This window comes from Schistocerca piceifrons, chromosome 11, assembly GCF_021461385.2.
Source record: "Schistocerca piceifrons isolate TAMUIC-IGC-003096 chromosome 11, iqSchPice1.1, whole genome shotgun sequence".
NCBI classification, from domain to species: Eukaryota; Metazoa; Arthropoda; class Insecta; order Orthoptera; family Acrididae; genus Schistocerca; species Schistocerca piceifrons.
In genome coordinates, this window is record NC_060148.1 from 67,354,555 (window position 1) to 67,370,188 (window position 15,634).

General features: G+C 40.9%; 1 pseudogene; it reads right to left on the reverse strand.

Moving 5' to 3' along the window:
- Positions 1-15,073, reverse strand: part of LOC124719700 — a 28,158-nt pseudogene extending 13,085 nt beyond the window's left edge.
- Between the last annotated feature and the right edge of the window lie 561 nt (positions 15,074-15,634).

Here is a 15,634-nt window from a genome sequence, read left to right on the forward strand (position 1 = left end):
TTTTACACATTTGCTCAGAATTCGTTCATGCTATATTTTGAATATATCACTGATTTTCCTTAAAATGGATATGAGAACCACAGGTGATACTTACTAGTGCAGTTGACTTTTTAGAGCCATCAATTTTGTTGGAATAATCTGCATCCATACTCTGCATTATACCATACAAGTGTGTGGCAGAGTGTATCCTGTACCACTAATAGTCATTTCCTTTCCTGTTCTATGTCTCTCTCCACTATCTACCTCCAGTTTCTCTTACTTTATCTTCATTGCAGCAACGGCCTTGCCGCAGTGGATACACCGGTTCACATGAGATCACCGAAGTTAAGTGCTGTTGGGCATGGCCAGCACTGGGATGGGTGACCATCCAGCCGCCATGCGCTGTTGCCGTTTTTGGGGGTGCACTCAGCCTCGTGACACCAATTGAGGAGCTACTCGACTGAATAGTAGTGGCTTTGGTCAAGAATACCATTGTAACGACCGGGAGAGCAGTCTGCTGACCCCATGCCCCTCCTATCCGCATACTCCTCTGAGGATGACATGGCGGTCGGATGGTCCCGGTAGGCCACTCATGGCCTAAAGACGGAGTGAGTGCTTATCTTCATTGTCCTTATGTGAAATGTATGTTGGGAGCAGTTGAATTGATCCACGGTTGGCTTGGTTCTCTAAATTTTCTCAGTAGTGTTCCTCGAAAAGAACATAATCTTCCCTCCACGGAATCCCATTTGAGTTTAAAATTGGCATGAGTTTGAACCTACCAATAACAAATCTAGCAACATGCCTCTGAATTTCTTTGATATCTTCTTGTAATCTGACCTGGGGCAGATGCCAAACACACGAGTAATATTCCAGAATGGGTTGCACTAGCAAGCTATGTGCTGTCTTCTTTACAGATGAACCACACTTTCCTAAAATTCTCCAGTAAACGCAAGTCAACAATTTGCCTTCCCTATTACAGTCCTTACTTGCTGTTTCTATTTCCTATCGCTTGCAATGTTATGCCTAGATTAATCAATGTGACCGTGTCACACAGCACACTATTAATGCTGTATTTGAACATTAAGGATTTGTTTTTCCTACTCATCTGCATCAATTTACGTCTCTTATCTTTTGTGATGGGTGGCTTCTGCCAACATGTTCGCTATGTTCCAAGATGAGTGTTGGATCACTATTACTCGCAAGTACCGTGCATCTATGCTTCACTCTGGGCTGAGGTTACCTAAGTGGCCTCCCTTGCTACTTATCTAATAGTTCTGGAGTGCTTTCTGTAATGTTACCTTCTGTTGCCCTAAGATTTGTCACTGCCAGGACAAACATTACTGTAGGTGTAAAAATAAGTTTTTGACTTTGAAGATTCTTTGCAAATTTACAGTTATTACAAGTCTGCAGTGGTGAAAGGTGGTTTTCCTTATGAAGTTTCCAATCAGATTTTAATAACCCAGTTCGAAAGTTCTTATCATTTCTAGATACCTTGGATTTGAAAAACTATCAATTACTTCTCTTGTTGAAACATATTTTAAAGTGCACGTCATTTATGTTGGCGGCCGAGTTTAGGTTCGTTCTGCGCATCTGACGTCACAAAACACAGTCAGCCAATGAACAGAGAACGACGTTGCCAGATCTCGACTGCAGTGCATAGCATGGACGAGTGTCTTCAGTATTAGAAACGTTCAATCATAAATAAAGTAATAGAACAAAAGCAATGTCTTGATAGCAGACTTTTATAGAAAGTTTGGAAAAAGCGTTCTTTATACCAATTGCTTCATATTCTATTAATTAATTAAACCAAACAAGCAATAAGACTCCTAATTCAGGCGATAGGAAGGAAAGGTGTTTGTATCATTCTCACGAGCCGCTTTTTCGCACTAAAGAAGAGCGGTAATTGTTTATTTCCTATTGTACTTCGACGAAGCGTGAGTAATTCATAGTCATACCAAAAGTGTTTGTCAGTATTTTGTGTAACGTGTTAGACTCCTCACTGTGTTCTGTAGGCAGACGATCTGTGTTAGCGTAATGGTTAAGGTGTTGGACTTCTACGTGAAAGGTTATGAGTTCAAACCTTGTGTGGAACTCAAGATTTTAATTATTTAAAAACAATATCGAAGTACCTTACTTCATGAATTATATTTGTTTGAATGCAATTTTTTGAAATTTCTAGTGCTTTGTCTCTTCATTAACCCTTTCGCTGCTGCAGACACGTGCTCCCCGCATTCCGCGCTGTGCGCAATTTTGTCGTCACTGCACTGCTCGCCCGTGCAGACACATGGTGTTCCGACTGCTTTGACACACTTATCATTCGATTTCACAAAAACTATTTGGCCCAAAAATTTGATTTTTACACGTCTTCTTGACCGATACCTTCCCCCCCATAAATGACTTAATTTTGTTTCGATGTTCAACGCAGTTATTATGCAGCATTAACTGTAGTAAACCATTGCACGAAATTTTGAAGAGTTTGCAGAGGTAGAAGTCCATAGCGTATACTTTCCGTATGGTCGATTTTAGTTGCCACAATGTTGAGAATGAAATGTGGACAAGATACCTAAATTTCATATAAAATTTACTGTATAACAGTATCTCATTTAATTTAAGTACCACATAGGTGTCGTATGTAATATTGAGAAATATTCCGTCTTTCGCGACTGTAATAAAAGTTTTATTTACACCGAACACGTTTGGCTTTATTTTAAAGCACTTCAATCAATGATGGTATGGCACATACACAATGGTACTCATGTTCTCTTTCTTGTTTTTGTTCCAAAGTCGCAGTTTCACCTATGGTACTGAAATATATCCCTCTTCTGCAACTGTAATGAGCGACTTATTTAGACCAGACGCGTTTCTCTCGTTTGAAGCATCTTCAGTGGACAGTATTTTGTCTCCTCCATTGTCAAGTCACCTTTCGTAGTTTTGTGCTGCGGTAACACAATATTCAACATTTGTGTTGGCTGATCAGTGTTTTAGCAAATAAAAGATGTTTGTGTGTGCCACACACAAAAATTATATTTGACATAGCTCAGAGCACTTCACTGGTAGACGGTATATTCAAGTCCTAATGTTTTTGTAAGTCCACAGTTTTGTTTCATGTATTTTGTCTACTTCCTTTTGATTCATTGAAGTGCTTTAAAATAAAGCCAAACGTGCTCAGTGTAAATAAAACTTTTGTTACAATTGCGAAAGACGGAACATTTCTCAATATTATGTACAACACCTATGTAGTACTTAAATGAGATATTGTTACACAGTAAATTTTATATGAAATTTAGGTATCTTGTCCACATTTCATTCTCAACATTGTGGCAACTAAAATCGACCATACGGAAATATACGCTATGGACTTCTACCTCTGCAAACTCTTCAAAATTTCGTGCAATGATTTACTACATTTAATGCTGCATAATAACTGCGTTGAACATCGAAATAAAATTAAGTCATTTATGGGGGGAAGGTATCAGTCAAGAAGACATGTAAAAATCAAATTTTTGGGCCAAATAGTTTTTGTGGAATCTAATGATAAGTGTGTCAAAGCAGTGGGAACACCATGTGTCTGCACAGGCGAGCAGTGCAGTGATGACAAAATCGCGCACAGCGCGGAATGTGAGGAGAACGTCTTTGTAGCAGCGAAAGGGTTAATGCGGCCGTGGTGGCTTTACTTCATGAACTGCGCACTCCCCCCTACACGTAAGCTTGCGAACTATGCTATACTATGGCGCTGCTTCTATTGGCGCGTGCGTCGTGTGCAACTGGCAACGCAGCAATCTCCCGCGTCTGGGCGGGCATGCGAGAGCCGCCAAGATAAAAGAATTCAACTATAGTGTTAAACATGTTGAAGTAAACAGCCTGACTGTTGCAGGAGTTATCACATTGTCATCAAATGATTAATTCTCACTGTTGCTCTTCATGAGTATCTCCACAATCTAAGCTTAGTGCAACACGTTATTTCCTTTGCAGAAGAGACGATGAACAAAACACTGTGATGCTAATCCAGATGAACAGTAAGGTGTAAAGTGAAGCTGAATGCAGCAAGGGGAGATCGCTACACACAATGTACCAGTACAGACCACAGCTGCCAAAACTGAAAAGCTACTGAGAAGGGGTAAAAAGTTCCGCTGTAATCTTACACTTTTCAGTAGCACTCAGATACCTGAGTGGTGATGCTCTACACTTGCCATTGGTGCTAAGAGGTCAGCATGGATGCCTAACTTGTCAATAACACTGTCCTTGAGACAGAGAAGTTGCTGTCCATGCATCAGCACGGCTTTAGAAAGCATCGCTCTTGCGAAACGCAACTCGCCCTTTTTTCACATGATATCTTGCGAACCGTGGATGAAGGGTATCAGATGGATGCCATATTCCTTGACTTCCGGAAAGCGTTTGACTCGGTGCCCCACTGCAGACTCCTAACTAAGGTACGAGCATATGGGATTGGTTTCCAAGTATGTGAGTGGCTCGAAGACTTCTTAAGTAATAGAACCCAGTACGTTGCCCTCGATGGTGAGTGTTCGTCGGAGGTGACAGTATCATCTGGAGTGCCCCAGGTAAGTGTGGTAGGTCCGCTGTTGTTTTCTGTCTACATAAATGATCTTTTGGATAGGGTGCATAGCAATGTGCGGCTGTTTGCTGATGATGCTGTGGTGTACGGGAAGGTGTCATCATTGAGTGACTGTAGGAGGATACAAGATGACTTGGACAGGATTTGTGATTGGTGTAAAGAATGGCAGCTAACTCTAAATATAGATAAATGTAAATTAATGCAGATGAATAGGAAAAAGAATCCTGTAATGTTTGAATACTCCATTAGTAGTGTAGCACTTGACACAGTCACATTGATTAAATATTTGGGCGTACCATTTCAGAGTGATATGAAGTGGGACAAGCATGTAATGGCAGTTGTGGGGAAGGCAGATAGTTGTCTTTGGTTCATTGGTAGAATTTTGGGAAGATGTGGTTCATCCGTAAAGGAGACCGTTCGAGCAGTACACTAATACGACCTATTCTTGAGTACTGCTCGAGCGTTTGGGATCCCTATCAGGTCGGATTGAGGGAGGATATAGAAGCAATTCAGAATCGGGCTGCTAGATTTGTTACTGGTAGGTTTGCTCATTGCGCGAGTGTTACGGAAATGCTTCAGGAACTCGGGTGGGAGTCTCTAGAGGAAAGGAGGTGTTCTTTTCATGAATCGCTACTGAGTAAATTTAGAGAAGCAGCATTTGAGGCTGACTGCAGTACAATTTTACTGCTGCCAACTTACATTTCGTGGAAAGACCACAAAGATAAGATAAGCGAGATTATGGCTCTTACAGAGGCATATAGGCAGTCATTTTTCCCTCGTTCTGTTTGGGAGTGGAGCAGGGAGAGAAGATGCTAGTTGTGGTACGAGGTAGCCTCTGCCACGCACCGCATGGTGGATTGTGGAGTATGTATGTAGATGTAGGCCACGCTTAAATTTGTCAACAATATACGGGGATCAGTGGAGCACAAGTTAACTCATCAACAGCATTCGAAGGTTTAAGTCAAGCACAGTAAACTAAACTGATGCAGGGACACACCTTGAAGAATGGCAGATGCCGCTGTAGTGTGTCATCTACGAGAGTGTCTCTGGTGTACGACAGCACTGTGTCCACCTTCACGCTGCCACTCTTCTCGATGATCTCTCGGAGCGGCTCGAGAGGATACCCCATGATGCCGATGAACCTCGCCTTGCCTTTGCCACAAGTTCCTGCAGCACTGGAAGAGTCTCCTGGATAATTATGTCCAGGTTCAGAGCAAACTCCACATCATGCACCTGGAATGTGAGAGGAGAAAAGTTTTTGAGTTACTCACTGTGGTCAAATGTCATGTCATGGAAACACAACATAAATACTGGAACTTCCTAGCAGACTAAAACTGTGTGTCAGACCAGGAATGGAACCTGTTGGCTCTGTCTTTTGCTACCGAGCACTTGTCAACCGAGGTATCCAAACACAAGTCGCAACCTGCCCCCGCAGGTTTATGAAATATTTTTGCAAAATGGTGCTTCACATCTGTGATTTATTTAATGAAGGAAATGTTTATATACACCACCAGCTGCTGCATAAAGTTTATTAGAATTTGCAGTTTTGTTCTGTTACATTTCTGCTCCAAATCTTGCCATAAATTACACATTTATCACAGATCTTGAATATGAAGCATCAGTTAAACTGCACATTTGCATTGAATCCAAGTAGGAACACGAAACAAACACAACTGTTACAGTGACATTTTTAGTATGATTTGCTGAGCTAAAGTTTAGAGAAATGAGATGTCACCAGATAAAGTTGTTATCTCTACTCCAATTTAAAAGATGGCTTCATTAATGTGCAAGGATCAATTATTTGGTGATGATGAAACCAAGGTACAGATCCCTTCAGAACATAGTGTATAAGGAACTTTCTGTATCAGCAGCAAAGGTGGGCATTGTCAAATCCCTGCTGTTGTGCTAAAGGCACTTTTTCTTCCACTTTTGAATATAAATTCTGAGTGGCTGATTTCACACTATAGCGAAGAGTTGACTGACTGGTGGAATGATGTCTCAGATAATTTAGAGTTATGACAGTGCTTTCTTTTGAAAAACTTTCAACGGTGTGTGGTTGCAAAGCTATTTCTCCTTTCCTGAGTAGACTTAATACATTCAACATAAACGTTTCTTTTCTCAGTAATGTAAATAAATATTATGTCAATTAACCATGTAACACTTAGTTATATTTTTAGCTTTAGCATAATAGTAAAAAACAGTGACATAACGAACACATGGAGAGTACTTCAAAAGTAAGCTGTTTAAAAATAGCACTGAAATTGTCAAAAAATAACACAAAAATTGTCAAGAAAATAAAACAGTTATTCCTGTCCCTACATGCAAGTATTCTTACGTCCGCCGCACGGAGTAGCCACGTGATTTGAGGCATCATGTCACGGACTGTGTGGCCCCTCTCCGCCAGAGGTTCGAGTCCTCCCTCGGGCACGGGTGTGTGTGTTGTTCTTAGCATAAGTTAGTTTAAGTAGTGTGTAAGTCTAGGGACTGATGACCTAAGAAGCTTGATTCACACACATATTTAATAATTCTCACACTCCAGGCTCTAACCATTCCTCCCATTGTTTGTAGCTGTAACATCGGAGAAATCACCTGTATGATGTCCACGTAGTCCAGTTGCAGCAGCTCGAGGCTCTTCGCGACACTCTCTCTCGTCTTCTGCGCAGAGAAGTCGAACATGGTGCCTGGGTCCATCGTATAGCAGCCGACCTTGGTGGCGATATAGTATGCCTGCCGAGGGATGCCCTTTAAGGCCTGCAAAACAGGTAACAGTGGACAAATTTTGGGAACACTGTAAACACTGGTCAACCTACTCTTTTACACAAAGCCGAGCATTTCCTGTAATTTCAAACATTTTGCAGTATGCAGCCAGGTGAAGTCTTCAGTAACTACCAATATTATGACAGATGAAATCCCTATCATTTTTGACATGCAAATGTAACGAGAGAAAGCTATGGGAGGAAATTTTACAAATACTAAAGTGCACATTACAATCACTATCTTCTACTGCAAAGTTTGTCTAACTTCACCAAGCAACTTCTGTTTTACATCCTTTATCTCTGTGGGAAGGAAATATGTTATCATTTTTATTGTTGCTTGCAGACGTTTATAACTGAGCAAGCTGGGGCTACCCCATTTGTTCTTGTAACACTCCCAATGCCGATGTAATTTTTTTGTTTACTGACGTCTTTTCATTAGTAGTATGCATACAATAGCTACAGGAAATTACTAAATCCTTATTCAGGTATTATTTTATTAAACTTTGTTACTCACTTTATAATTTAGTGACAGCCAATGAGAGCAGTACATTCAGTTCATACGAAAACATTTTATTTAATGAAACATTCCTAATTTACGATAACTGCATTTCAAACAAATTCCCATGATACTAAAATTGTTTATTCCAGATGAACATGCGTTTGCAGGAATGTGTGTGTGTGTGTGTGTGTGTGTGTGTGTGTGTGTGTGTGTGTGTGTGTCATCTATTTTTAACGAAGGGCCTACTGGCCGAAAGCTTTATTTGTGACAGTCTTTTTGTTGTGCCTATCTGCGACTCGGCATCACCGCTACGTGGTGAGTAGTAACTTTCCTTTTCATAATCTACATCTACATGTTTACTCTGCAATTCACATTTAAGTTCTTGGCAGAGGGTTCATCGAACCACAATCACACTATCTCTCCACCATCCCACTCCCGAACATCGCGCGGGAAAAACGAACACCTAAACCTTTCTGTTCGAGCACTGATTTCTCTTATTTTATTTTGATGATCATTCCTACCTATGTAGGCTGGGCTCAACAAAATATTTTCACATTCGGAACAGAAAGTTGGTGACTGAAATTTCGTAAATAGATCTTGCCGCGACGAAAAACGTCTTTGCTTTAATGACTTCCATCCCAACTCGCATATCATATCTGCCACACTCTCTCCCCTATTACGTGATAATACAAAACGAGCTGCCCTTTTTTGCACCCTTTTGATGTCCTCCGTCAATCCCACCTGGTAAGGATCCCACACCACACAGCAATATTCTAACAGAGGATGAATGAGTGTAGTGTAAGCTGTCTCTTTAGTGGACTTGTTGCATCTTCTAAGTGTCCTGCGAATGAAACGCAACCTTTGGCTCGCTTTCCCCACAATATTATCTATGTAGTCTTTCCAACTGAAGTTGTTCGTAATTTTAACACCCAGGTACTTAGGTGAATTGACAGCCTTGAGAATTGTACTATTTATCGAGTAATCGAATTCCAACAGATTTCTTTTGGAACTCGTGTGGATCACCTCGCACTTTTCGTTATTTAGCGTCAACTGCCACCTGCCACACCATATAGCAATCTTTTCTAAATCGCTTTGCAACTGATACTGGTCTTCGGATGACCTCACTAGACGGTAAATTACAGCATCATCTGCGAACAACCTAAGAGAACTGCTCAGATTGTCACCCAGGTCATTTATATAGATCAGGAACAGCAGAGGTCCCAGGATGCTTCCCTGGGGAACACCTGATATCACTTCAGTTTTACTCGATGATTTGCCATCTATTACTACGAACTGCGACCTTCCTAACAGAAAATCACGAATCCAGTCGCACAACTGAGACGATACGCCATAGGCCCGCCGGATATTGTTGAGCTATCTATTTCACATTCGGAAACAAAACGCCTATCAGTGACTATGCATGAAATTGAGCATTACTGAAAGGGGTGTTCTCAGTGGTTATTTGAAGATTAGCTGGTTTTCATTATGTCATTTATATGTTGTTATAAATAATATATGTACACAGCTTTACCAAAAAATATACATTAATTATCACATTAGCACTTGCAAATTCAGGGATGCTGGATTCCAGAATTGATCCAAAATACAACAGAGGTAATGTTTTTCAATACAGGGTGTAAATGATAATTGCTTAGAAAGTAACACAGTGGTGTAGGGGAAGTTATGATGAACAGTTGAATACAGGAGACTTGGGATCTATCAAGCTGGAGAATAACCTCAAATTGACTTACAAAAGCCACCTAATCTACAGCACATGCACACTGCACAGACTCGAAAAACTGGCAACAGCAGCTTCCATCCTTGATGAAAGGATTAGGCCTACTGCAGCTCGACCTCACCTTGCCGAGAACTTCTTCAGACCTCCCGAGGCCGTAGAAGGGTGCCGTGTTGATGTAGTTGATGCACCGCAGCAATCGCATCCTCTTCAGGGTAGTCCCTAAAACAGCACATGTGGTGTCATTGCAGGTGAGCTGTCTCACCTCTGTGCATTAATACAGTCGGTCATATATTGGCCTATTATAATATTATATAGGGTGTTTCAGGCAGATGAGTAAATATTTTAGTAGGTGGTAGTACAGAGTAAGTCTAGTAAAACATTCTATATAACATATGTCTGTTTTTCATTGCTTACAGACATACAGCTGGTTCAGATATAATTAGCTTGTTGGGACGACTGCTTACTGAAATACCTGATACTAATTCCTATAGGAGTAGAAAAACACACTAATTTTTATTATGTTGATATATACTCACTACTGTTTTTCTTTCTGTTACACATATTAATAATTACCTAACCTCATTTGAAGTAATTTAAAGAAATGCAGAAGATAAAATTCATCTCATTACTTATGCAATGCTACAATTCTGTAAAAACTGAAAATTTGTGAACAGATCCTCCTGTTCAGTCAATTCAATAGTTTCAAATCCAGGTACACAAAAACTTATTTATGTAATGCAATTTTTGTACAGGATACATAAAATTCTGAAATAGACATTTTCAGAGAATGTTTTATAACATCAATCATTTAAAATGTGAACATGTACATCATCCGCAAAGTACATGGTACTACAAATAACATCATGGAGGGATATCAAATGGGGACAGCAGCTCTTCATATCAGTGGTAACATTATCACTGGATCAGATGGTATATAGACTTGGAAATAATATTTTGATTTTTTAACTGCCCTGAACCAGAAAACAAACTCAAGAAAACTAGCCCTCCATCAGGAAGGCTTCTCTTGTCAGTGACCCAACATAGTGTTCAAAAAAACTGAAGAATTACAAAGTGGCTGGAACAGACAAATTAACAGTGGAATGCTGAAATATGGTCATCATAAACTACATGAGAAATTGTTACGTCTTATTCTTAAAATATGGTGGGATGAAAAAATACAGGGTGAATGGATGGAATTAATCATTGACCCTATACACATGAATGGAGTTAAACAAAATTGCAGGCATTATAGAGGAATTTCCCTACTGGTCACAGCACATAAAGTATTTTCGTGCATAATATTGCTAAGACTGACACCTTATATTGAGAAGTAATAGAGGACTATCAAAATGAATCTACAACAGACAGAATATTTTGCAGCAAGTTCATCAATGAAACAGCACTGCATAAAACAAGGACGTCCATTACCTGTTCATTGACTTTTGGGGGGTGTACAGTTCTGTTCACAGAAAAATGGTATGAGAAATCATGACAGAATACAGAATCCCTAAAAAAATCATAAGTGTGGTCAAAATGTGTACGGAGAAGGCAGCAAGCTGAGTTACATCCTGTGGCTCGTTATCTTCAACCTTGTCATTCAAAAAGAAGTAAGAGAAACCCGATAAGCAACTAATGGAAAAATGACAGTCAACTAAATATAATGACCTATGCAGATGGCACAGTGGTGGAACTGAAGTACTGTTCAAGAAACTAAATGCAACTATCATGAAAATATGTTTAAAAATTAATGAAGAAAATAAAGAATAAAAGAACTTGCAAAGAGAAAACATGACTACATAACAATGTGATGACCTTCATGTAGAAAACTACAATTTCAAGATCACTTCAAACATCAGATACCTCAGTGTTAATACAAATGACTGAAATAGAAGATGAGTCCAATACCATATTAGACTAACGAAAGCACACAGTGTTTACTTTTCCCCCCAAAACCCTCTGTCCTCCAAACTCTGAATCTCTACAACACAAACATCAGGCCAGAACTGGTGTATAGAGCAGAAATGTGAAGTGTGACCAAAAGAGAAGGGTACCAACCCTGAATCTTTGAAAATAGTTTGTAGGATATTTTTTGGGCCAACTTTTGACCAAGCAACAAAAGGTATGTTTGCATATCCAATGAAGAACTATTTAAGCTACGCAACAAACCTCTTAAAGCGAGGCATTTACAAGAGTGGGCTGTGTCAGAATGGATCATGACAGAATAGTCAGTCATATACAGGGTGTTACAAAAAGGTATGCCCAAACTTTCAGGAAACATTCCTCACACACAAATAAAGAAAAGATGTTATGTGGACATGTGTCTGGAAACGCTTAATTTCCGTGTTAGAGCTCATTTTAGTTTAGTCAGTATGTACGGATGAGGCTTCATTCCAACGTGATCAAATTGTAAATTTTCGCAATCAAAATGTGTGGGCTGACGAGAATCCGCACGCAACTGTGCAATCACGTCATCAACACAGATTTTCTGTGAACGTTTGGGCAGGCATCGTTGGTGATGTCTGGATTGGGCCCCATGTTCTTCCATCTACGCTCAATGGAGCACGTTATCACAATTTCATACAGGATACTCTACCTGTGCTGCTAGAACGTGTGCCTTTACAAGTACGACACAACATGTGGTTCATGCACGATGGAGTGCCTGCACATTCCAGTCGAAGTGTTCGTACGCTTCTCAACAACAGATTCGGTGACCGACGGATTGGTAGAGGCGGACCAATTCCGTGGTCTCCACGCTCTCCTGACCTCAACCCTCTTGACTTTCATTTATGGGGGCATTTGAAAGCTCTCGTCTACGCAACCCCGGTACCAAATGTAGAGACTCTTCGTGCTCGTATTGTGGACGGCTGTGATACAATACGCCATTCTCCAGGGCTGCATCAGCGCATCAGGGAGTCCGTGCGACGGAGGGTGGATGCACGTATCCTCGCTAACGGAGGACATTTTGAACATTTCCTGTAACAAAGTGTTTGAAGTCACGCTGGTACGTTCTGTTGCTGTGTGTTTCCATTCCACGATTAATGTGATTTGAAGAGAAGTAATAAAATGAGCTCTAACATGGAAAGTAAGCGTTTCAGGACACATGTCCACATAACATATTTTCTTTCTTTGTGTGTGAGGAATGTTTCCTGAAAGTTTGGCCGTACCTTCTTGTAACACCCTGTATATGACAGGAGGACATAAGGCAGCCAAGAAGTAGATAGCACAATGAGGTGACCTCAGACTGAAAAGGGATGGAAAGAAGTGGTACAAGACAGGAAGAACTGAAGGCAGATAGTGAGAGCAATGCAGGATCGTCATGTGTCAAAGGAGTCATGGAGCGAGCTAGTGTAAGAGAATACCTCATCAGTCACAACTTCTACAGTTTATCAGAATAGCTGGACTTAGGAATGTAAATTCTGCTGAACTCTAATATTTATATTAGATAGATCTTGATTTTTCCACTATATGTACAGGTCATAGTGGTCTGTGTAAAGTTAAAAAGTTTTATTTGAAGGATTAGATAGTAATAGCAGCTGAGCAGCGTAGCATGAGGAGGAAGAGGATTTTTTTTTAATATGTGTTTTTCTCCTAACAGACATACACTACTGGCCATATAAATCGCTACACCACGAAGATGACATGCTACAGACGCGGAACTTAAGCGACAGGTAGAAGATGCTGTGATATGCAAATGATTAGCTTTTCAGAGCATTCACACAAGGTTGGCGCCGGTGGCGACACCTACAACGTGCTGACATGAGGAAAGTTTCCAACCGATTTCTCATACACAAACAGCAGTTGACCGGCGTTGCCTGGTGAAATGTTGTTGTGATACCTCGTGTAAGGAGGAGAAATGTGTACCATCACATTTCTGACGTTGATAAAGGTCAGATTGTAGCCTATCGCGATTGCGGTTTATCGTATTACGACGTTGCTGCTCGTGTTGGTTGATATCCAATGACTGTTAGCAGAATATGGAATCAGTGGATTCAGGAGGGTAATACAGAACGCCGTGCTGGATCCCAGTGGCCTCATATAAACTAGCAGTCGAGCTGACAGACATCTTATCCGCATGGTGGTAACGGATTGTGCATCCACATCTCGATCTCTGAGTCAACAGATGGGGACATTTGCAAGACAACAACCATCTGCACAAACAGTTTGACGATGTTTGCAGCAGCATGGACTGTCAGCTCGCAGACTGTGGCTGTGGTTACCCTTGATGCTGCATCACAGACAGGAGCACCTGCGATGGTGTACTCGATGAAGAACCTGGGTGCACGAATGGCAAAACGTCACATTTTCGGATGAATCCAGGTTCTGTTTACAGCATCACGATGGTCGCATTCGTGTTTGGCGACATCGCAGTGAACACACATTGGAAGCGTGTATTCGTCATCGTCATACTGGCGTATCACCTGGCGTGATGGTATGGGGTACCATTGGTTACACGTCTCGGTCACCTCTTGTTCGCATTGATGGCACTTTGAATACTGGACGTTATATTTCAGATGTGTTATGACCCGTGGCTCTACCCTCCATTCGATCCCTGCGAAACCCTACATTTCAGCAGGATAATGTACGACAGCATGTTTCAGGTCCTGTACGGGCCTTTCTGGATACAGAAAATGTTCGACTGCTGCCCTGGCCAGCACATTCACCAGATCTCTCACCAATTGTAAACGTGTGGTCAATGGTGGGTGAGCAACTGGCTCGTCACAATACACCAGTCACTACGCTTGATGAACTGTGGTATCATGTTGAAGTTGCATGGGCAGCTGTAGCTGTACACGCCATCCGAGCTCTGTTTGACTCAATGCCCAGGCGTATCAAGGCCGTTATTACGGCCAGAGGTGGTTGTTCTGGGTACTGATTTCTCAGGATCTATGTACCAAAATTGCGTGAAAATGTAATCACATGTCAGTTCTAGTATAATATATTTGTCCAATGAATATCCGTTTATCATCTGCATTTCTTCTTGGTGTAGCAATTTTAATGGCCAGTAGTGTATACAAAGTAATCTATAAGTAATTATCACTTTGAGCAGATTAGTACCAATCATAGATTATTGCCACTATACTTTACAGAAGTAGCCAGCAGTGTTTGCCCCTGCCTGTCGGTATATGACTTGACTCATTCCTTACCATTGAAGGCTATCCTTAATGATAGGATTGATGGAACACAATGAGTGAGTGAATGAATGAATGACAATTGCACAATTTGAAGAACAGAATTGTATATTTTTTGTAGACTGAAATCGATCATGTAACTGCTTCACAGTAAAAATGTCTAAAAAGAATTGTAAAACTTTTGTAGTATTCATATAAAAAGATTTCACAGTAAATATTGCCATGTCTCCTGCACAACAAATTGTGTTTCACAGGTGTCGCTCACCCGTATAGCCCGAGTGCGCCGACACCTAGCGCCAGGTGGGACAGTTTGAGACCTGTCGTACCGAGGTCATTATAGCGCATCGCTTTCACGGCCGCCTCGTCGTGGAAACCTGGAACGTAAATCAGGGGCAACATTTCTCACACGGTCATGTCCTCTGGTGTTTCTGCAACAGAGAAGAAAGAAGTTACAAATATTGATGGTGACACTGTTACCTTACCCACCAGAGAGACAACAGGTAAAAATCAACAATTTTATCTTTCAGTGTGTTTACATTAGCAATATTTTAATATATTCACACAACAGTGTTTCCTGTAGAGTTAATGGGAACCTGACAATGTGGTGAGATCTTCCTCAATTGCTACAGAGCTTTCAATTGCGCGTCACTGCAATATCTTCTCTCACACAACATCCTGCAAGCCACACTGGAGGCAGTCAGATGGATGCTGTATTTCTTGATTTCTGAATATCGTACCTACACTTAGTAACAAAAGTGTGATTATATGGGATATTGAGCAAACTTTCTGATCGGATTGAGGATTTACTGGTTGAAAGGATGTGGTGTGTTATCTCAGATGGAGTTATTCACTGATGTAGAAGAATCTTGAAGTGTGCCCCAGGATAGTGTGTTGGGACCTTTGCTGTTAGTTTTGTATACAGGGTGTAACAAAAAGGTGTGGCAAAATTTACAGGAAACA